Source organism: Gopherus evgoodei, chromosome 1 (assembly GCF_007399415.2).
Source record: "Gopherus evgoodei ecotype Sinaloan lineage chromosome 1, rGopEvg1_v1.p, whole genome shotgun sequence".
Classification (NCBI taxonomy): Eukaryota; Metazoa; Chordata; order Testudines; family Testudinidae; genus Gopherus; species Gopherus evgoodei.
In genome coordinates this window covers 154,262,240-154,287,039 of record NC_044322.1, presented here as the reverse complement: position 1 = coordinate 154,287,039, position 24,800 = coordinate 154,262,240, and positions in this window count along the sequence as shown.

Here is a 24,800-nt window from a genome sequence, read left to right as displayed (position 1 = left end):
TTATGAAATGTTAACTAAAAAAAAATGGAGATGAAATTCCTGTGAAAAGATGATGTACTGTACCTATGCATTTTATAACACTAGGTAAGTAGTTTAATGTCTCTCAGACAATATCAAATCTGCGTTTGCAAATCTTAGTATGCTGAGCTCCCTAGTGTTCGAGATAATAAAATGGGATGGTTAAAGGGCATATCCTTGCATTAACTATTCTTTCTAAATTTGAAGGGCCAGCCATTATGAAAATATTTATTATAATTAACAGCTGAAGTTCTCATGTTGTCCTAGTTTGCAGCAGTTGTCTGCAGATACAATCATTCACAGGCTGTGACTCACGATCTGTAAATGGTCAGTTTTTCAACAACTTGGAAGAGGAGGTGAGCAAAGAGGTGGGGCTTTGCTTGTCCTACTAATCAGAGTCATTGCTATTGATGCTAATCACCTATTTGCTTAAATTCCTTTGGTTAAGAAATACTAAATATAGGACCTATAGGCAGAAGCAGGTGAGTCATGGAAAGGTCACATAGCAGCAACATAGCATGTTTCTTTTCACATTGCACGTCACAATGTTATGGCCAGACTTTTTATTACAATATTCTGCCTTTAAAATATTGTTCAATTTGTTTGACTTCTAAGATTCATGAACACATGGGCTTTTGGAGCTCTATCTGAATCTATGCCCAGGAGGAGAAAGGATTCTTTAAAATTTAATACCGTGAGGTATCTTATTGGCAGAGCAAACCAAACTGCTGACAGGAGGACCCAGGATTGTGAAGTGGATTCAGGATCCTGGACTCTGGGCCAAGACAGGTGATGCACTCGGGCACTTGGTTAGAGGAAAACAGTCTGCCCCTTGGTAACAACGCTTTGGTTTGACTTTTCTATGAAGTTACAACAATGAAGGCTCTGTAAATAACCACTCTGTAAATGTCCACCCAGAGGCAGGCTAAAACATTCTGTCTCCCCTCCTTATTTGCAAAATGGAGGAGTCAGTCATTCAGTAAAAGGAAAACATGACAAACTTGCACTTTCAGTTTTAGTATCTACCCCAAAAAATGAAAACACATATACGAGACTAGTCTGAATTTCATCTAGCAGCATCTTTAATGATCAAGAGTCCAAACATTCCCTTGTTATCCTTCCATCTTCTTCCCAACCTTCCCCTTACATTGTGTTTTGCTCTGTTCAAATTTTCCCTTCCCCCACCCCACAAGTCATGGAACACCAATCTGATCCTTCACATTAAGCTGCAGTGGTGGCATCCTTAATATGCTAATGCTGCCCTACTTTGGCTAGTGCCATATTTATTTTTACATGATGCATGTACCCTCCAGCTTAATGCACAGGGTCGATGTTCAAAGAGCGGGGTTGGTTGTGAAAACAGTAAGATAACCTCTTTTTTTTTTTTTTTTTGGTCTTTGTCTTTTAGGCTTTATTAAGCTCCCAACATTTAATCTCCAATACATCTAGAACACCTTTAGCAGTCCTGGCATGAAGTTACAGCACAGGGACACTGAATCTTCAGTCTAAAGAATTCTGGCTGGTGTGACCCCTGCATGTCTGATGACTATGCTACGGAGGGAGCTGCAGTTTTATGACATTAAATATTAACAGCTGGATATTAATAATGAAGGCTGACAGCTCCTTCCCCAGTTTCTGAGGTTCTCTTTCCCCCAGCCTGCAAGTCTAGCAGGACTTGTGCTTTTTCATTGCCTAAGCAATATGGTCAAGGGCCCCTGATCTTTAAGGTCACAGAAGGTAAGAAAAATAACACTGTGGAGTCATCAATGTGAATGAGACTCATCTCCCTTTGACTGGCCCTGTACTGCAACAGCCTCTGGCTGCCTCTCTCTTTAGCCTTGTCAGGGAATGTTCATTGGAAAGCAATTTACAGTTAAAGGCAGAGAAAATGTACAACACTAATAAAAAGCATAACACCAAGGAACCTAAAAGCAGATCCTCATGCATATTTTCAAGACAGAGAAGAATATGATATTTAATATGATTTATTTTAAAAATCTTCCCCCCAAATTACATCTTTCCTTTTTCTCTCCCTTTTCCCCCTTTTAATCAGTTGTTGCTTTTCGCCAGCATAGGATGGTAGCTGAAATGCTGCCTCAGGCCATGTCTACATCTAAAATTTTGCAGCGCTGGTTGTTACAGCTGTATTAGTACAGCTGTATAGGGCCAGCGCTGCAGAGTGGCCACACTTACAGCAACCAGCGCTGCAAGTGGTGTTAGATGTGGCCACACTGCAGCGCTGTTGGGCGGCTTCAAGGGGGGTTCCGGGACGAGAGAGCAAACCGGGAAAGGAAACCAGCTTCCCCGCGGTTTGCTCTCTCGGTCCCGGAGCCAGCCAGCAAACCGCAGGGAAGGAGACCTGCTTGCTCGGGGTTCCGGGACCGAGAGAGCAAACCGGGAACGCCGCGGTTTGCTCTCTCGGTCCCGGAGCCAGCCAGCAACCCGCAGGGAAGGAGACCTGCTTGCTCGGGGTTCCGGGACCGAGAGAGCAAACCGGGAACGCCGCGGTTTGCTCTCTCGGTCCCGGAGCCACCCAGCAAACCGCAGGGAAGGAGACCTGCTTGCTCGGGGTTCCGGGACCGAGAGAGCAAACCGGGAACGCCGCGGTTTGCTCTCTCGGTCCCGGAGCCACCCAGCAAACCGCAGGGAAGGAGACCTGCTTGCTCGGGGTTCCGGGACCGAGAGAGCAAACCGGGAACGCCGCGGTTTGCTCTCTCGGTCCCGGAGCCAGCCAGCAAACCGCAGGGAAGGAGACCTGCTTGCTCGGGGTTCCGGGACCGAGAGAGCAAACCGGGAACGCCGCGGTTTGCTCTCTCGGTCCCGGAGCCAGCCAGCAAACCGCAGGGAAGGAGACCTGCTTGCTCGGGGTTCCGGGACCGAGAGAGCAAACCGGGAACGCCGCGGTTTGCTCTCTCGGTCCCGGAGCCACCCAGCAAACCGCAGGGAAGGAGACCTGCTTGCTCGGGGTTCCGGGACCGAGAGAGCAAACCGGGAACGCCGCGGTTTGCTCTCTCGGTCCCGGAGCCAGCCAGCAAACCGCAGGGAAGGAGACCTGCTTGCTCGGGGTTCCGGGACCGAGAGAGCAAACCGCGGCAAAGCTGGTTTCCTTTCCCGGTTTGCTCTCTCGGTCCCGGAACCCCGAGCAAGCAGGTCTCCTTCCCTGCGGTTTGCTGGGTGGCTCCGGGACCGAGAGAGCAAACCGGGAAAGGAAACCAGCTTGATTACCAGAGGCTTCCTCCTTCCATGGAGGTCAAGAAAAGCGCTGGTAACTGTCTACATTGGATTACCAGCGCTGGATCACCAGCGCTGGATCCTCTACACCCGAGACAAAACGGGAGTACGGCCAGCGCTGCAATCAGGGAGTTGCAGCGCTGGTGGTGCCCTGCAGATGTGTACACCTTCAAAGTTGCAGCACTGTAACTCCCTCACCAGCGCTGCAACTTTCTGATGTAGACAAGCCCTCAGTCTGTACCCAAATCAGTCTTAGTTCCTTAGATAATTTACATGTGACGTTAATGCACAAGGCAGACTATCCCCTCCTACTGGCAGCTTCACCGCAGCTGAATAAGTCATGTCTGTGGCTCAGATTGAGTGGCCTGAGGACAAAAGAACACAAGTCCTGTCTTGAACTCGTGACCCTCAGTCCTGCCTGGAAACATGCTAAATGTTGCTGAAAAGTAATGTCAGAGGAATTAAAACATGGCTTTATTTGAATAAAAAAAGGTGCTAGAAATACAGTTGACACTGATAAATCACAGGCTACTTTATATTACTAGTGCAATTCTCTCTTATTTTTTCCACATTAGACTTTTTTTCCAAATTACATATTCCCAGTTGTGCATTCTAGCTCTTTTTACTGCGTGACAAACTGAGGTACCATTTATTATTTATATTTGCACTTTAATAGTAGTTCAGCTTTGGACACATAAGTCTGCTCTTTGCAGAAATTGCTTATTTGGATCAGTACCCTTCTTCTCTCTCTGCAAAAGTTGACATCTAATCTTGTCTACTGTACAGTGAAACCCCTTTTATCCAAACTGCTTTAATCCAAAGTGCTTTCTAAATCAAATCTAGTCTGTGTTCCCTCCTGTGACCCATGTTTCTAGTAACATTCCCAATTTTACCCAAACCCATTTATGGAAATTACTTTGAATGCTCTCAAAACACTGAAGATAAACAGGGTCATCCTGCTGTCAGTGGAGTTGCTCTGGCTTTACAGCAGTGTAGCTGAGAGCACAGTATGGGAGTGGAGATGAGTGGGGAGAGGAGGTTTGGGTTGAGCTAAGTAGAACATCAAGTTGATGTTATTGTGCATTGTGACCTGAGACATAGGGAAGGGTGAGGAAGGAGGTTTGAGAGGGGAGTAGCCTTAGAACTTGGCCGTGGCTCTTTCAGCTTTTTAAAACTTGTTGAGGCAAATATTGTTTCTCTTTTCCATGAGTCACTAAGGCCTGGTCTCCAATAAGAATGTTTCTGTGTGATTTATTCTTGTCTACACTTAAGGCAGTTAACATAATTTTGGAGAACTATTTTCAGACACGGTCACATTTTGCAGTCTAGACCAGTCCTATAGATTTTTTTTTTCTATTAAAATTTCCCTGGAGTTTCTCAGGCAGTTTTACCCTGCTCTGAACAGGTATAGACAATACAATGGTTAAATAGTGGTAGTCTGTCTACACCATTTGTGCAACTCCACTGGTAGTAGCAATGGTGGAAAATGAAAGAAAAAGCGTCTATTGTAGATGAAGCTTGCTGTCTGAGCAGGCAGGGCTCCTGAGTGCAGAGTGGATAGAATGCTGATCTAGGTGCTTTCCCAGCAGCCTGTCAGAGGCTTTCACACCAATGGACAGAGTGGGATGTATTAGCCTTGGTGAGATGCTGGCCGCTTTTTGCCTATTACTGGAGATGTTAATGGCACTAATAAACACACACAATAAATAATAAGGGACTTGGCTTTTTCAGCTGATTGGCACTGACTCTGGAAGCATCATGAAAGGAAGCAGAGAAAAAGTCTAGACAGGAGTGTCAAACACATTCAGAGGTGAGGGCCAAATTACACCTTCAATTACAGTCTGTGGGCCGGAAGTAAAAAGTTCACTGTGGACGGGCATATTTTGTGGTTCTGGCGGACTGCAGATCGTGCCTCTTGATTTAGGCAAGCAAACTCTCCCCCTCCCCTTCCTCCTCCAACCACACACTTATCTGAAAGCAGTAAGAGCGTTCCTGATGGTGCTGGAGGCAGCAGGAGGCTGCTGTATGCTGTTCCCTGGAGGAGAAGTGGCAGAAAAACAAGATGGATGATCCTGGAAGCCAGGAGTTGTGGGGCTTAATTGACAGTGCAGCACCAGGAACCACAGGAGGGTGGGGAGAGAGGAGAAGGAGAGTAAGAAAGAGAGTCTCCTGTTTACTCCTTCCCAACCTGAAGCAGCAGGTTCAGGAGGACGGGAGCCCCAGAGACCCCTCTTCTCCTTCCCTGGTCCAGGAGAAGCAGCAGCAGCTTGAGGGGGAACCTAAGTAGACTTTGTCTCTGGTCTGTGAGGCAGGATTGGCAGGAAGGGAGAGTGATCCTCTTCTCCTGAGGGGCTCAGTAAGGGAGGGGCTCTGCGCTGGGGCAGGAAACACATTGAGCTGGAGCAGTGGTTCTCAAACTTTTGTACTGGTGACCCCTTTCACACAGCAAGACTCTGAGTGTGACCCCCCCTTATAAATTAAAAACACTTTCACACTATTATAAATGCTGGAGGTGAAGCAGGGTTTGGGGTGGAGGCTGAAAGCTCACGATCCCCCATGTAATAACCTCACAACCCCCCCAAAGGGTGCCGACCCCCAGTTTGAGAACCCCTGAGCTGGAGAGTAGAGATAAGGAGGAGTGTGCTTCATTGCCTGTGACTGATCAGGTATAAGCGCCTCCCTCAAGTCCTCATCCTCTTCAGTAAGTATCTACTTGCAGGAGCAGTGCCAGGGTTTTTGGTGCCCTAGGCGAGGGTCCTTCTGTGCTCCCGGTCGACGGCATTTCAGTGGTGGGGGGGTCCGTCCACGCTCCCGGTCTTAGGGGCACTTCAGCGGCGGGTCTAGGAGCAAGTGAAGGACCTGCCATAGAATTGCCGCTGAAGACCCGGAGCGCGGAAGGACCCCTGCCACCTAATTGCATCCGAGGGCGGCAAAATGCCACCGCCCCAAATCCTGGTGCCCTAGGCGACCGCCTAGGTCGCTTAAATGGAAGCGCCGACCCTGTCTACTTGAGCTCCAGTGCTCTCCTAGCTCCTGCAGAGCAAGCAGCGAGCCAGACTGCACTGATATGCGCAGAGCAGAGCGAGCTGCAGGGTGGATGTGACCTGTGTGCCTCTGTTTGATGCTTCTGGGCTAAAATGGTGAGGGAAGAAGACTGGGGGTATGGCTACACTTGAAATTTCAAAGAGCTGCCGCGGCAGCACTGCAGGAGCGCTGCCGCGGCAGAGCTTTGAAGTGTGAGTGTAGTCAGAGCAGCAGCGCTGGGAGAGAGCTCTCCCAGCGCTGCACATAAACCACATCCCTTACGGGTGTAGCTTGCAGCGCTGGGAGCCGCACTCCCAGCACTGCAGCACTGTTTACACTGAGGCTTTACAGCGCTGTATCTTTCAGCGCTCAGGGGGGTGTTTTTTCACCCCCCCTGAGCGCGAAAGCTGCATCGCTGTAAAGTGCCAGTATAGCCAAGCCCTCAGTATCTTGTCCAAGTGTTGGAGCATTAGAACAGGTAATCTCCAAAGTTTTGTAATTTTTTTCTGTCCTGTCTAAAGGTAGTTTAACTCCCCCCACACCCTAAAGTGAGGGAGAATTTAGCATAAAACACTTATCACAAAACCAAGGCCGCTCTCATAGTCTTGCTATAGAAATTCCTCTCAATCTGCCAAGGCCCAGCTGTGTGAGGGGGACTCATACTGCAGGACACAACAATATGATCCCTAGAGGGAGCTTTAAATGATGCACAGTTCTTTCTTTAAGCATTGATGCCATATTCTATAACCTTGGATCCTGCAGGTTTGATGTAAATACTTTACAATGCTAAACATGGGCTAAGCACTACATTTGCATGGGATAGAGGTAAATTTGGATAAAAGGAAGAAGATGAGAAGGGCAACATCCTCAGTCTTTGTCGGGGACAGAGCGTGATAAAGAGGGGGCCCGGGGAGAGGCCTGCAGCCTGAATTAATCATTCACTCGCTTCAGCTGTTAGTTTTACAATAACCTTGCTCTCTTAGCAGAAAGTACCTCTCCTCCTAGTCTCAGTGAATTGAGCACATCTGCTGCTGGGAGGGGAAGTGGATGGGGTTTGTAAGCAGGAGGAGAGAATGAATGTACATTGAAGGCACTGGGTGAAATCTTAGCTTCCTTCTACCCCCTAGGCTGCCTATTCTTATCAGTCACTTCACAAGGGAGATTCAGGCCCCACTGGCATAAAGGCAGGTCAGGGTCAATGGGGTTAAGGTGAAGCAAAGGGAGCAGCTACCAAAAACAAACCAACCAATGCCCCCCAGCGAGTCCACTTTATTGGCTGGTACACTAACATTTTAATGAAATAACTAGATCAGCAGCTTGCAAACTATGGGGCGGGCCTCCCAGAGCAGCGCAGGAATGTGCCAAAGGAGGTGCGAGCTGTGTGCTTTTTTTACGGGCTCTGGCTGTCAGCCCTGGGTGCTTGGGGCCTGTGCAGAAGGGCCGTGCACACCCGGGAGGTGGAAATAAAGGGGACAGCCAGAGCTCTGCCACCCATTCTCCTTCACCTCCCACCACCATTCCTCACCAGGAGACATCCTGGACTCAGGCTCTCCTTCCTCCACCTCATTCCCTCACCAGGATGCAGTCCAGGCTCAGGGTCTCCTTCCCTTCCCCCCCAATCCCTCACCTGGAGGAATGGGGCTCCGGCTGTCAGCCCCAGGGTGGCAATGGGGCACTAAGTCTGTTGTGAAGAGTGATACTGACAAATATCTCTGTTTACATTGCACCCTTCGTTCTCTACTGCTGCTGGTGCAGTGCGGTCTTCAGAGCTGGATGCCCGGCCAGCAGCCACTGCTCTTCGCTCTGCCTTCACAACTGAGTGGCGGTATTTGGACTTGTGGGGAGGGGAGCATAAAAGACTACAGACACAAAGAAGGTGGGCCAATCAAATAAGTTTGAGAACCACTGAACTAGATAGCCCACATTTGACTCATGGTAGGCTAACGTTCAGAGATTAATAAAATAGTTTCCAGTAATTTAAGGATGGAAAAAATTGTCCAGCTGAGACTTGCCTGCTTTCCAGGGACATGACAGATTCAGGGGCACTTTTGTAAAAGTGGAGGTTTGTCCCAGTGTCCTTGGTCAAAATATTTCATTATGTGCTGGCTTCAGCCCTCACACCGCAGAAGCGGCTGCATTTCAGTGCAGGTATATTGTAGTATAGTTTGTCAAGTGTCTTGTGATTCTTCAGGATGGAAGGTGTTCTGTACATGTAGATATGATTGTCATTACCTTGCTTGGGTCACAAGTAAAATGAGTTTGATGGTCTCAGACATTAGTCTGAACAAGGCATTTGCCCATATTGTACGGCTTGTACACCATGCACTGAAAAGAGCAGGGATGTTGACAGCTAGCAAAATTGAGTTGTCCAGTCAGAGCTTTGGCCCCAACCCTACCGTCAGCTCTATGTCAGTCAAACCATACGCCTATGTGGAACCCTGCTGTGCTAAGTGGAGCTCTGCCCATGTGTCGGTCAAATTGCATGCTCAGGGCCTTAGCATGGAACCTTTTGTGTAGTACAGAGTTCCTGCTAGCCCTGGCTTTAGCCAACAGGGTTGGTCTTCATTTCTTCATAACCCATTATGTTTTTAAAATTCTAATTATAAACTGTCTGAGAGAAGGCTGTCGTCAAAGGACAAGAATGAAGTAGATGTGAGCTGGCAGGAGCTTTCACTGAGATTTCCTCCCCCTCCCCTTGTGCTTATATAGTCTGCAGCGCATTCTACGGGAGAATGGGAGATACAGGAAGATGAGAATTTCGTGACAAGTTGTCACATTCTGTGCATACGTTTTTGTAAAGTGTGAGGCACTGGTGGTGGGAGGAGCTGTTAGGCCACTCAATACAAATCCTGGAAGGTTTAGAAGACTTTACACGGCTTTTATGAGTGTCCCTGTGATGGAATAAACATCGCCTTTCCAGCATGATTCCTGCACAGTGCATATAATCCACACATTATTTGGTAAAGGTGCCTGTAAAAAACAACAGCTGGACAACACTCCCAGTACTAATATGAGTCCCTTTTCCCCTCTTCATTTTCATCCACATAATCACCAACCTTCTGCAGCACGAAATAATTCCAGAAGGAAAAATAATACTCAGTGCTTTTTTTCTTCAGAGCACATTATAGACTCATAGACTCTAGGACTGGAAGGGACCTCGAGAGGTCATTGAGTCCAGTCCCCTGCCCTCATGGCAGGACCAAATACTGTCTAGACCATCCCTGATAGACATTTATCTAACCTACTCTTAAATATCTCCAGAGATGGAGATTCCACAACTTCCCTAGGCAATCTATTCCAGTGTTTAACTACCCTGACAGTTAGGAACTTTTTCCTAATGTCCAACCTAAATCTCCCTTGCTGCAGTTTAAGCCCATTGCTTCTTGTTCTATCATTGGAGGCTAAGGTGAACAAGTTTTCTCCCTCCTCCTGATGACACCCTTTTAGATACCTGAAAACTGCTATCAGGTCCCCTCTCAGTCTTCTCTTTTCCAAACTAAACAAACCCAATTCCTTCAGCCTTCCTTCATAGGTCATGTTCTCAAGACCTTAATCATTCTTGTTGCTCTTCTCTGGACCCTCTCCAATTTCTCCACATCTTTCTTGAAATGCGGTGCCCAGAACTGGACACAATACTCCAGTTGAGGCCTAACCAGCGCAGAGTAAAGCGGAAGAATGACTTCTCGTGTCTTGTTTACAACACACCTGTTCATGCATCCCAGAATCATGTTTGCTTTTTTTGCAACAGTATCACACTGTTCACTCATATTAAGCTTGTGGTCCACTATGACCCCTAGATCTCTTTCTGCCATACTCCTTCCTAGACTGTCTCTTCCCATTCTGTATGTGTGAAACTGATTGTTCCTTCCTAAGTGGAGCACTTTGCATTTATCTTTATTGAACTTCATCCTGTTTACCTCAGACCATTTCTCCAATTTGTCCAGATCATTTTGAATTTTGACCCTGTCCTCCAGAGCAGTTGCAATCCCTCCCAGTTTGGTATCGTCCGCAAACTTAATAAGCGTACTTTCTATGCCAACATCTAAATCGTTGATGAAGATATTGAACAGAACCGGTCCCAAAACAGACCCCTGCGGAACCCCACTTGTTATACCTTTCCAGCAGGATTGGGAGCCATTAACAACTACTCTCTGAGTACGGTTATCCAGCCAGTTATGCACCCACCTTATAGTAGCCCCATCTAAATTGTACTTTCCTAGCTTATCTATAAGAATATCATGCGAAACTGTATCAAATGCCTTACTAAAGTCTAGGTATATCACATCCACCGCTTCTCCCTTATCCACAAGGCTCGTTATCCTATCAAAGAACGCTATCAGATTAGTTTGACACGATTTGTTCTTTACAAATCCATGCTGGCTATTCCCTATCACCTTACCACCTTCCAAGTGTTTGCAGATGATTTCTTTGATTACCTGCTCCATTATCTTCCCTGGCACAGAAGTTAAACTAACTGGTCTGTAGTTTCCTGGGTTGTTTTATTTCCCTTTTTATAGATGGGCACTATATTTGCCCCCTTCCAGTCTTCTGGAATCTCCCCCGTCTCCCATGATTTCCCAAAGATAATAGCTAGAGGCTCAGATACCTCCTCTATTAACTCCTTGAGTATTCTAGGATGCATTTCATCAGGCCCTGGTGACTTGCAGGCATCTAACTTTTCTAAGTGATTTTTTACTTGCTCTTTCCTTATTTTCTCTTCTAAACCTACCCTCTTCCCGTAAGCATTCACTATACTAGACATTCCTTCAGACTTCTCAGTGAAGACCGAAACAAAGAAGTCATTAAGCATCTCTGCCATTTCCAAGTCTCCCGTTACTGTTACCCCCTCCTCATTGAGCAGTGGGCCTACCCTGTCCTTAGTCTTCCTCTTGCTTCTAATGTATTGATAAAAAGTCTTCTTGTTTCCCTTTATTCCCATAGCTAGTTTGAGTTCATTTTGTGCCTTTGCTTTTCTAATCTTGCCTCTGCATTCCTGTGTTATTTGCCTATATTCATCCTTCGTGATCTGACCTAGTTTCCATTTTTTATATGACGCCTTTTTATTTTGTAGGTCACGCAAGATCTCAAGGGTAAGCCAAGGTGGTCTTTTGCCACATTTTCTATCTTTCCTAACCATCGGAATAACTTGCTTTTGGGCCCTTAATAGCGTCCCTTTGAAAAACTGCCAACTTTCCTCAGTTGTTTTTCCCCTCAGTCTTAATTCCCATGGGACCTTGCCTATCAACTCTCTGAGCTTACCAAAATCCGCCTTCCTGAAATCCATTGTCTCTATTCTGCTGTACTCCTTTCTACCCTTCCTTAGAATTGCAAATTCTATGATTTCATGATCACTTTCACCCAAGCTTCCTTCTACTTTTAAATTCTCAACAAGTTCCTCCCTATTGGTTAAAATCAAGTCTAGAACAGCTTCCCCCCTAGTAGCTTTTTCAACTTTCTGAAATAAAAAGTTGTCTGCAATGCAGTCCAGGAACTTATTGGATAGTCTGTGCCCCGCGGTGTTATTTTCCCAACATATATCTGGATAGTTGAAGTCCCCCATCACCACCAAATCTTGGGCTTTGGATGATTTTGTTAGTTGTTTGAAAAAAGCCTCATCCACCTCTTCCGCCTGATTAGGTGGCCTGTAGTAGACTCCCAGCATGACATCACCTGTGTTTTTTACCCCTTTTAGCCTAACCCAGAGACTCTCCACCCTTCCGTCTCCTATGTCCATCTCCACCTCAGTCCAAGTGTGTACATTTTTAATATATAAGGCAACACCTCCTCCCTTTTTCCCCTGTCTATCCTTCCTGAGCAAACTATACCCATACACACCAACATTCCAGTCGTGTGTATTATCCCACCAAGTTTCAGTAATGCCAATAATGTCATAGTTGTATTTATTTATTAGCACTTCCAGTTCTTCCTGCTTATTACCCATACTTCTTGCATTTGTATAAAGGCATCTAAGATACTGGTTTGATCTTGCCTCCCAGCTTTGCCCTGACCCTCCTTCCTCTCTGCCATTATAGCCCGTGCTCCCTCCTGTTTCCAACCCATCTCCCAGGTCTTGTTCCCCACTTACCTGTGGGCTTTGCTCACCTGTCCCCGTCGAACCTAGTTTACATATATTACATATATTAACTAATTTATCTTCACAATACACCTCTGAGCTAGGTCAGTTGTCATCCTTGTTTTTACAGAGTGGGAAACACAGGCAGAGAGGATAAGTGCCTGATTTTCTGAGGTTCTGGGCACCTACAATTCTAATTAAAGTCAATGGAGCTGCAGATGCTAAGCACAGTGGGTGAAAACTAGGACCTGACATTCCTAAGACCAGGAGAGGGCAGGGGAAACTATGAAAACCGGATTTAGAAATCAGATACTCCTAATTCCCAAGCCTGTGCTCTCACCAGAGCTTTATCAGGTACTGCTTCTAGAAGATGGCATATCTGGGAAAGGCATTGACAGTGTTGGCAACTCAGCATTTCCAGCAGAAGTCGGTTCTAGGAAGTAGTCCTCCAGCAGCTACACGTTGAAGGGTAATATTACAGTGTAGTGCATAACATGTAACCTCTTCACCCTACTATGGGGGGTGGATATTGGGTCAAATGGTACCCTGTGTGTCAGCATACTCCCCTGCCTTTGAAAGTAGGTGGATTTTTCTTTAGCCATAATGGGACATCTCTGAAATATACCAGATCATAGGTGCTGAGTTTTACTTTTCCCTGGGGGTGCGCTGCCCTGAGGCGCTGCGCCCACTCCACCACCACCACGACATCCCACCCATGCTCCGCCTCTTCCTGCCTCTGTTCTGCTCCTGCCCCTAAGATCCCTCCTCAATCCGCCTTTTTCTGCCCCCACTCTGCTCCCTCCCTGAGGCCGCTGCCTGCCCACTGTTCGCTGCTCTCCGCCCTCCCCCAAATTCCTCCCCAAGCTGCCAAATAGTTCTGGCTGGTGGTTGCTAAGCACCCACTATTTTTTGTCCGTGGGTGCTCCAGCCCCAGAGCACCCATGGAGTTGGCACCTATGGCTAGAACTCCTCTCTGTAATCCACTATCTTTATTTCATGAAATGCATTCTCTGGGCAACAGGCACTCTGGAGAGGGAATAGGAATGGTTGTGCTGTGGCTGGGGCCCATAAGAGGATTTTTGGCTGAGTGGGAGCTCCAGCTCCACCATGTCTTGAGGGGGTGAATTCTTGCCATTTCTTGTACAATAGGGAGTTCCTTGCACTCACTCCACTTTTGCACTCACACAGGGGCTGGCCAGACTCTGGCCCTTTATTTTTGTTGTATGAATATCTAAGCTTCCCAGGCCTACCATTTTCCTGCTGATTTCGATATTCCCTCCAGCAGAGAGCAATAAGCAGAGTGGGAGCTTAGAATGCAGATGTGCAAGGCCCCTTAATGGGCTTCCCTGCAGCCCTTTGCACTGGCAGATGTAAGGCCCACTGGAACAGGAGCCCCCCACCCATATACAAAGACAACTCTGCATTACCTCTGACAAAGTCCCTGATGTTGAGGAATCCACAGCAAGAGAAGATGGTCCAATAAAAGATATTACCTCATCCACCTTGCAAACCTGATGCAGCGACATGCTAGGTGAATTAGGTGTGTGTGTAAGGGGCATCAGGAGGTGTGGCCAGAGCAACCCTATGGCCTTACTGTTCTCTGACCATGCAAGGCTCAGAGGAACAATGGCAGCCAGGGCACAAGTTAGGGCTCTCTTAACCAGGTCCAGGGGCTGAGTTGGCCCTAGCATATCATGAACTGTGGCGCTGCAAGCCACCTTCTCTTGATCACTGCACTGATCTTAGTGCCAGCAGAGGGATACGTTCCTGTCACAGGCAGGATGGAGGGTGAGCTGCATAATCAAAATACAACCCATGATCAAAATATTAAATTCTGCATTTTTACCCCTTTGCTTTGCTGGTTTGATGCGGGGAGGAAGGCAGCTGCATTTTCATTCACTGTGTATGAGTTAGAATTCATCTCAGGAAAAAAATGATTGAGCAGGCTCTAGGAGTAAAGGTCATTGTATTACATGGCCACACCCAACTAAGGCTGTGCTGTGGAGAACCTGGAGCAAGCAAGTGTTTGGTATCAGGGTCAAATCAGGGCACCCTACATGACCACAGTAATTCAATCCAGCATCTTACCTGTCTAGAAGAAAGTGTTGTATGGACATCAGATTTTACAGCTCTTCAAGGATGATAATAAAACATTGTTTATTGACACGCCCCAAGGTTCTTTTCCAAATTAAAAATCTAAACATTTATTTTTCTTTTGGTGTGTCTCATCAAAACTCTGCGCAGTTAACATACACTAGCTAAAGCTCTCCTTCTCCTTCCTATAAGATCAGCTTTAATTTTGCTTTTTTGGTCTAATGATTTAGATGAAATATTTAAGCTCTCCAGCTTCAGTCCCTTTGGAGCCTCAGCCACAAGGTCATGTAGCTTGGTTGTGGGGCAGGTGTGTGTGTGAGATATGGATTAGCATAGAACTGCAGCCCACCTAGCATTTTGCCTCTCCCTGCTTACAAATTGGTTCCCAGGTCCAGATTTCCAGGAGCTGATTTGTGCAGGCTTGGAAGTAACCAAACTGTGGCAGCAGCTCCCATTCAGACTGAAGATACTCAGCAACCAGCTCAATAGGTTGCTATAGCCAGGAAAGTCCTCCAGTGAGGAGCAGTGAAGTGAAGAAAAACAAAGACTGTTCCACTGCTGCTACAGCAGAGAACGGTTGAGAGCAAAGAATCAGCCTTGTGTGGGTGTGATGGGGGAGAGAAAAGAAAATCAGATGGTATTTTCTACAGCAAACTCAAGATTTAAGTGGCTTCGTTCATTTTTTCCACAAAGAGAAGGAAAACGAATAGATCAAATATTACATAGATTTCCTCTTCTTTTACAAAAAGAATAATTAGCAGAAGCTTCTTCCTCCGATTAACTTCAGATGGAAAGTCTTTTTTTTTTTTAAAGCAGACAGTTCCCTTTAACTCCGCTTGTCCCTGCTCTTCATAGAAGCATTTCTCTGACTCCAGCAACCTAATAGGTTGATTGCTGAGCCTCTTTTGTTTCATTTACTTTTGACTGATTCTCAGGTCTATGTAAACCATTCAGTGCAGCCACCATCCCAGGAACAAAGCTGCAGCAGCTGAAGATGAAAATAGCTTTCATGAGCACTTAGGAGGGAAGTTCAAGCCTTTTTCCTGAACATAAGGTTGCTGCAGGCCTCTCTCACAAACAAGTCTGTGTGGTGTCTGGTCAGTGCTGCTCTGGATCATGGTCATTCTCAGGTCTAGCCTAGGACATGATTGGGGAAGGCTACAATGTTTTTGTGGTTTCCTACCTAGGGACTATGAAGTGCTAGTTTTCCCCCCAGCACAAGTCAGAGCAGCCTCAGAGGACTGTAGTTGACTGGAGATTCTGACCTACTTTGTCTGCAATAAGATTTATTTATAATTTCCCACCGTTCCTATCACTGGTTCAGCTCTACCAGTGGAAGCATCTAACCCTGCTCAAAGTAGATCTGCGCAAGATGGTGCTGAAAACAATTGATTGCACCTTGTGCAGGAACTTCCACCATCGTTACCACAGTGCAGCTGCACTAATGCCCACCAGGGTTCAGAAAAGAAAAGTCTGATGTATTCAAGACTGAGTCAGCTCAGCACTTCCTGGGATCCTTGGTATCCTGCTGTCAATCGAATTGTTTCGTTAGACTGACCTCACACTTGGTAAGGCAACTCACATCTTTTCATGTATTTATACCTGCTCCTGTATTTTCCACTCCATGCATCTGATGAAGTGGGTTCTAACCAACAAAAGCTTATGCCCAAATAACTTTATTGGTCTCTAAGGTGTCACACGGACTCCTCATTGTTTTTGCTGATACTGACTAACACGGCTACCACTCTGAAACCTACATCCCTATAGTACATTCTCTGCTGCTTTTCTTGAACGGAAAAAAAGCATTCCGGGCTCTCTTGTGTCTCCCTAGCTACTGAAGCTAGACAGATCTGCCTATGAGGCACAGATTCTCTTACAGGTTATGTGTCTTCTAGAGCTACCCCCTTGCAAAGGATATGAAGAGATCCTATATTACAGCAGAGCAGCAACAGGGGACAAAGAGTTCTGGCTGGAGAGACACACTGTCCCAGGGGAGAGGATAGGTCATGGTAAAAGGGAGTTCTGAGTGTACTGACCACGTGGGCCCAAAATCCTTCTGGGAAGGGACCTGTAAGACTCTGCTCTTCCTAGAGGGAAGAAGGAGTAGAACAGAAGATGGAGCAACCAGAGGCTGGGAGGCAGGGCCAGCTCCAGGGTTTTTGCCTCCCTAAGCAGCAAAAAGAAAAAAATGCCTTGATCACGATCTGCAGCTCTACTGCCGCCGCTTCAGTCTTGGGTGGCAGTTCTGTGGCTGGTCCTTCACTCCGAGAGGGAGTGAGGGACTCGCCGCCGAATTGCTGCTGAAGACCCAGACGTGCTGCCCCTCACCGTTGGCTGCCCCAAGCAGCTGCTTGGTGGACTGGTGCCTGGAGCCGGCCCTGCAAGGAGGTGCCCTCTTGTCATTTCTAGCACCCATGGGAATAGGCAACTGTATGCTAAGGGGATTGTCACAGATCTGGTCAGATGACTCCTTCTGGTCACCCACCTAATTGCTGTGAGAAGAGTCCAAGCCTTTGGGTCACTAGGTCACCCATTAAGCTCTCCTAGGTTTCAGCAGGCTGCAGCATTAGTCCCGCCCTTGACGTCTCTGGCACATTTCCTAGACACCAACCTGCATTCTGCTACCTCTTCATGGCAATGGAGCTCCTCAGCCTACCTGCCCCTTGGCCCCCGAATACTCCAGTTACTTAAACACACCCTCTCCCAGAACTATACCCCAAAAGTGTGAAGCTTCTGGTTACAGCTGATCTTTCTGAAGCCATGCATTAGTTGTGAAGCATTTAACACAGAGTACGGTGACCAGATGTCCCGATTTTATATAGAGAGTCCCAATTTTTGGGTTTTTTTCTTATATAGGCTCCTATTACCCCCCATCCTCTGTCCTGATTTTTCACACTTGCTTTCTGGTCACCCCAACAGAGAGACATTTTCCCCCAGAGTCTAGCACAATTGCCCCCGTATACTCTCTATCATATAAAGCACAAGAGAGAGTACAGATTACAGAAATCAACATACCATACTTGCATTTCCCTTTCTCAGTTTCCTCACCACTCCAACGCATTTTTTGGGCCAAGGTCAGTGTCCCTTGGGCTGTCCAGAGACCTGATGCTTCAGTGCATGGCTTGTGGGATAGACAATGAAGCCTTCTTCCCCCTAGGTCAGCTTGCTTCCTTTGCCTTTGACCAGTCTGACTCTTTACCATGGGAGTTGCAGGGGCCATCTGGGCTCAGGAAAGCAGGCAGGACCCCTGCAGCTGTAACGCCAACAGATCCCAGTCACTGGTGGGCAGGATCGAACAGGGGACCTCTGGAGCTTAGCGCATGAGCCTCTACTGCAGGAGCTAAAATCCACCTGCCCCTTAGCTAAGGCTGCAGAGCAGACCCATTTTCTCTCTCTCTTTAAGTGGTCTCTATGCCACTAGATGGGACACAAAACCATTCCCAGGAGGTGTTTGAGTTAACGATACTTCCCCTAGCTGAGGGGGGGCAGCCTGAGTTTCAGAGACTTCCCAGTTGAAATTCTGGATAATCCCCCACTTATAAAGCGGATAGACCCCAGTTGTCGGCAGGTGGGATTGAACCAGGGACCTCTGGAGTTTAGTGCATGAGCCAAAAGCCAGCTGCCTTTCTCTCACTAAGAGGTCTCAGTGCCACTAGATGGGACGGAACACCACACTCAGGAAGTGTGTGGGTTACACAAGCTCCTACATATTGGGTTGCTTCTCCCTCTTGTTGAACCGGAGACAAAATAGACAAAAAGAGAGATCAGCTCCTGTCTTAACTCCCTCTGGCAGGTGACATCCTTGCCAGACTCCTTCCGGCTGACTTCATTGCCAAGGTGACCTTTCCCCAGTTCTACTAGCTGGGAGCCAGCCTATTGTTCAGAGCTATTCCATTTCAATGGCTGAGCATTTTAAGTCAACAGCTCTCTTTTGGTGTTCTTTTGCCACTAGTCATTGGATTCTCAGCCCAACATGGATGCCAAGAGACCACAGAGAAGGCAAAAGGCTGCAAATTCAAAATGGAATTTGCAGCTTGTAAACAGATACAGAATTAATAATCTCACACAGAATTCATATTTTGTACAGAGGGACTATCAAAATCATCACAGGAAGTTTATCTGAATTAATATATCCTGGAGAATATTCCCCAGTCCACTACGGCTCTTTTTATTCAGCCCATACCGTCAGAAAAGCCTGGGAGAATAGACAGGCCTCACAACCTGCTCAGAAGTTCAACAAAATCTGGCTCTGTCAGTAGGGCCGGCTCCAGGCACCAGCGAAGGAAGCAGGTGCCTGGGATGGCCAATGGAAAGGGGTGGCAGTGTGTCCATTGTCAGGGCAGCAGGTCCAGAGCGGCGGCACTTTGGTAGCAGCTCAATCGGTCCGCTCTGGATTGGTGGCCGGTCCTTCACTCGCTGTCTTGCTCCTCAGCGGCACTTCGGCAGCAGCTCGATTATGTTCTTTTTTTTTTTTTTTTTCCGCTGCTTGGGGTGGCAAAAAAGCTGGAGCTGGCCCTGTCTGTCAGTTCAAGAGAGGAAGCAAATGGAAGACCTGAGGGCAATCTCATGAGAAGGCCTTACCCTATCACATACAAATCTGTTTGTGGCTTCAGCTTCCTACTGAAAATCTGAAGATAGACCTATCACTGGGAGTGGTGCTGATTTACACAAGAGGGCCCTATCTTGTAAAGATTTACTCTCATGAGTAACTTTTATGCATGTGATTAATCTCTTTGGAAAGAATTTTCCCCTCCATTATGGCCTCCATACACTGCTGCATTGTCAGACGGGGGCCATAAATGCTTTGCAGCCAGCCAGAGTGGGGGAGGGGAGAATTCCTCCAGAGCTGGCAGTACAAGACAGCTGTAGGCTGCTTTATGCAGGCCTTCTCGTGTTTTGACCATGCTGGAAGGTGACAGACACATGTGCTACCACAACTACTCTGTGGAGTTCCGGATTTGCAGAATTGTCCAGAGGCAGCCCAAGCAGAGCTGCTGTAACTTAGAAAAGCACCTGTGCTGCATAAATTACACACTGGGACTGTTTCAGCCTCCCCCCCAACCCCACAGCCCAGAATCTCAAGGGTGCACAAGTGGCTGTTCCTCCATGCACTGCTCCTCCTGGAGGGACAGCACACAGTCTAGCCCCTTGAATTCATGGGGGACTCTCATCCAATGAAGCCCAGAGCAGTTTTTCCATAGGAACTGGGCCACCCAGTCATATGTGTAAAATTACTCAAGTGTGCAAGATTGGAGCACTAGTATATTCTGGAAGTCTGCTTGCCCATTGCAGCCAGTATGGTATGTTTTTATTTATTTCAATTGATACACAAATGTAAATATCCTATTCATGGGTCTAGGTGCCCCTGGCAATATTTAATACCATGGTCATTAACACTTTAAACTCTTTTAGTCACTGACCTAACCAACAATGGCTAGACTGAAACAAACACCAATAAGCCCCACAGAATTAACCTCTTCAAACCTTTCCCCCTCCCCACCTCCACTTCCCTTCATATTTCTGTCAACTCACCAAAGGCCAAGGATAAGAGATGGATTTTGTAGCATGCCTTGAAGGCCAGAACGTTCAGCCTATTTTGGATCAAGGTGTGGAGTCAGACTAGTCCCAAAACAGAGCCCTCAGTATGCAGAGAAGAATTGGACATGAATAAACACCTGCTGTGAAAATCCCTGGAGTGCCCTAATTTACAATGCGCCCCTGTTGGATTGAATAATAAGTGATTTGTGTCAGCAAAGACTTTGAGAAATAGTGACTAGGCCCTGCTCACATAGTGAATTTGGAGAAGAGCTAGAACCCAGGGGTTTTGACCCCCACCTCCCTGCTCTCATCACTAGGTCACAATCCCAAGCCAGCTGTGATTGCACAAACTAGTTTAGTCACAGCCCTCTAGCTAAAAAAAGGAACCGGTCCCTGAAGTGGCAGTTTAAGTCACAGATGTTCTACATTTTAAGTCATGCCTAATTCTTCAGAACTGGTTTTGCCACATTATTTTTTCTTAGAATATTATCAAAGTTGAAAATATGACTTCTATTAATTATGGCAAAAGCAAGAAAAGAACTGCCCCATAGTCTGACTGAAAAGGACTGAAAAAGGACTTTGGGAAAATAACCTGCATCCCTTGTGAGTAGGAGTAGAGTTTAATTTCATCTAAGGGATCCTAGACTCAAAGCTTGAGAGCAAGTGCTGTAGTCATGCAGCCCCTGTGAGGAGACTGCAACCTCTGAGACTGTTGCTTTGTATTAGATATATAGTTCCCCCTACTGTTTTCAAAAGACATTTTAGATGCAGTGCCTCAGTAAACTTAGAAAGTAATGCCAGCTGATCGTAATGTCAGAACAACGGCAAAATTATTAGCTGCCTGTAAGATGAAGGAAAGATTAGGAGGTAGTGAACTTTCTTTTCTATTTGTTGCAACTATTAATGGCATCATGTTCTACAGTACAACACAGTAAATGAATTCCAAGACAATATTCTGTAGTATTAACTCTATAAAGTTAACAGTCTAACCAGGAGCGGCGCCAGGGTTTTTGGCGCCCTAGGTGCAGGGCTGGCTCGCCAGTCCCGCGACTCCGGTGGACCTGCCACAGGCGCCCCTGCAGACGGTGCACTGGTCAAAGTGTAAAGGGAAGAGAGGAGAGGGATGTAATATTCGCCATCATATGCCAGCAATGCCCCTCTGCTATGTACATCGGCCAAACTGGACAGTCTCTATGGAAAAGGATAAATGGACACAAATCAGATATTAGGAATGGCAATATACAAAAACCTGTAGGAGAACACTTCAATCTCCCTGGACATACAATAGCAGATCTAAAGGTAGTCATCCTGCAGCAAAAAAACTTCAGGACCAGACTTCAAAGAGAAACTGCTGAGCTTCAGTTCATCTGCAAATTTGACACCATCAGGTCAGGATTAAACAAAGACTGTGAATGGCTTGCCAGCTACAAAACCAGTTTCTCCTCCCTTGGTTTTCACACTTCAACTGCTATAAGAGGGCCTCATCCTGCCTGATTGAACTAACCTCGTTATCTCTAGCCTGCTTCTTGCTTGCATATATATACCTACTCCTGGAAATTTCCACTACATGTATCTGACGAAGCGGGTATTCACCCATGAAAGTTCATGCTCCAATGCGTCTGTTGGTCTATAAGGTGCCATAATAATTATCAGTTCCCATTGTGTAGTGCTTGCATAGTTGAGTTCCACAGTTGATTAATGGGCGGCCTGGCAGGAATACTTTGCATGCCACTAGCAACTCACAGCGTATTTCAGTAGCAACCATACAGCAGAATCTCATAGCTTTATACACACTAATGATATACATATTTGGACAGAATCACAGGTTTCATCAGATCATGATCTTTCATATGATACCTTACATGGCATGCTTTGTATGAAATATCACAACCATATATGAATGATGAATATGGGGGTCACAAGGTGTAATTCGGAGGTACAGTGTGTCACAGTGTCTAATTGCAATATAGAGATATCCCAAGTGACTTAGAAGCACAAGTCTAATTGAAAGTCAATGGGGTGCATGCTCCTAAATCACTTGGGAAATCTCACCCTTTGTCAATAAATCCTACCAGTTTTTACTTGCTAGTCTATCTAGCTAACAGAAAACTCACAAATGCTGCTTGTGAGCTCAGCATTTCATGCAGCTCTGGGAGTAGGACCTCTATTTAATAATTCCAGCAGTATCTAAAAAGCTAATTCCTTCAACATAGCTACAAACAACTCTGACTGCAGAAAAGCTTTGAGTGAGTTTATTACTCATGAAAGGTGCCAGACTGGCAGCCGTAGAGACTTGCCCTCTATTTATTCTCGGAGTTGGCAGTGGCAGTGCAGATTCCTCAGCTTGTATCTTATAAGGCACGCCAGTAGCATAACAACCCTAAAGGATTTTGGTGCTCCCAGTACCAATGGAAGCAGTTCAGTATTAATTCAGTGCCTGGAGTCCTTGTAAAATACAACATGTCCAATGTGAAATGTGGTATAATATTATAGGATATTATTTGTGAAATAGTATGTGACTGAGTAAATAAAATCTGTGGTAAAATCTATACAAACAAGGGCCAGAGTTAAGGCTATATGTGCAACCTTGCCTTTGGAATGTCCTGGCTTTTGAGTGCTTCACTGTGCATCCTTTGGGCTAAACTGTGCCACAGTCAGAACCTTGAGTACGGGGCAGTGTGGAGCTATCCTTGGGGAAGTGGTTGGGGAAGCACAATCCCTCCCAGAGCTCCCTGTGGCCTAGTGGGGATCCCAGGAGGCCATCCTTTCCAATGATGCAGCTTGCTCTGCTCAGTGTGCTGAAAGAAGGTGTGCTGGGTCATGGTTGCAGCTCCACCTTTCCCCACTCCAGTGCTTTTGGTAAAATGGGCCTGATCCAAATCCAGCAGCAATCAATTAAAAGACTCTTCAAATGTGCTTTGGATCAAGCCCCAGGTGTGCCCAAGGGGAGTGCATAGAAGGAGCAGTCCCTGTGCATCACAATGAAATCAATAATTGCAGCAGGAGCTCTGAAAAAAATTTCTTTAGATGCCTAAACAAGGTTTTAGGAACTTAACTTTAGGCACACTAGTTCACAAATGTTAGCTCTTATTATGCACTCCTCGAGAAACTACATCACATAGAAACTGTCTATCAGTATACAGCATAAGGGAGTTATTGCAGTATGTCTGAGACCTTCACTGCTGCATCCCATTGCAGATTGTGTATTGCAGCAGAACCCTGAGCCTTCCTTTGGAAGTACCAACATTCCATTAGCATGTCAGCACTTCAGCACCTGATATTTGTTTTGCTCTAGGTAGCAGGAATGTTACTCAGCAGAATGATAAACAGAATGTGCTCAGTTTGCGGGACCAAAAAATGGTAGCCATGCAGACAAACATCCAGATGTGCATTGACATTTTTAGAACATGCATTGATTTGTTACGAATATGCGGAGAGAATATTAAACTCTTGGTACCACTGCTCAGGCTGAGTATTTTATATTTCCTTTAGATGCACTGACTTCAAAAAAACAAAAAACAAAAAAACGTTTTTAGGCACTGCCGATTTGAATACAGTGTTTTTTCTTCAGCAAATGAAATGCAAGATGTTTGGGGGGCTTGTTCTTTTGTCAATAATTAAACAGTTCTGCACTTGAGAACACTCTTGCCCTGTCATGGTATAATTTCCCACTCTGAACCTTAGCGTCCAAAAGATGGGGTACCAGCATGAATTCCTATAAGCTCAATTACCAGCTTAGATCTTGTAGTGCTGCCACCAACCAGGACTTGCAGTGCCTAGTACACTCTGGTCCCCCCAAAACCTTCCCAGAGGACCCCAAGACCCAGACCCCTGGATCTTACACAAGGAAAGTAAACCCTTTCCCCCACCGTTGCCTCTCCCAGGCTTTCCCTCCCTGGGTTACCCTGGAAGATCACTGTGATTCAAACTCCTTGAATCTAAAAACAGAGAGGAGTGCACCTTGCCCCCTCCTCTTTCCCCCTCCCCACGAGGTAATGCAGATTCAAGCTCCGTGAATCTAAAACAGGGGGATTCCACCTTCCCCCCTCCCTTCTCTCTCCCTGTCTCCCACCAATTCCCTGGTGAGTACAGACTCAATTCCCTTGAGCCTCAACAAGGGGAAAAAAATCAATCAGGTCTTAAAAAGAAAAACTTTTAATAAAAGAAAGAAAAAAATAGAAGTTGTCTCTGTAATTAAGATGGTAAAGGTTACAGGGTCTTTCAGCTTATAGACACTAGAGAGAAGCCTCCCCCCCAGCACAAATACAAATTAAAATCCTTCCAGCAAAATACACATTTGCAAATAAAGAAAACAATCAAAAAGACTAAACTGCCTTCTACTTATACTTACTATTTGAACAGAAAATTAGAGAGCCTGTAGGTACATCTGGTTACTCTCAGAACCCAGAGAGAACAACAGACAGAGAAACAACACAAAACAAAGACTTCCCTCCCCCGAGATTTGAAAGTATCTTGTCTTCTGATTGGTCCTCTGGTCAGGTGGTCCAGGTTCACTGCTTGTAACCCTTTACAGGTAGAAGAGACATTAACCCTTAACTATCTGTTTATGACATGCCCTGTCTACAGAACAGACTTTTGGCCAAGGTTTTCCATTATTGCTAACACCAGTTAGCTCCACCAGCAGTAGCAAATATTGAGGGGTCTACTGTGAATGGGCTGGCTGGCTGCCACTTGCATTTTAAGCTTTGTTTTGATTAGAACCACTCTGAGCAGGGTTAGAGGACATGGTGCTTAAAAAAATACCAGCAGCAACTGGTCTCTACCTGGGCTTTCTACAGTGGGGTAGAGCCAGGGGTGGCTC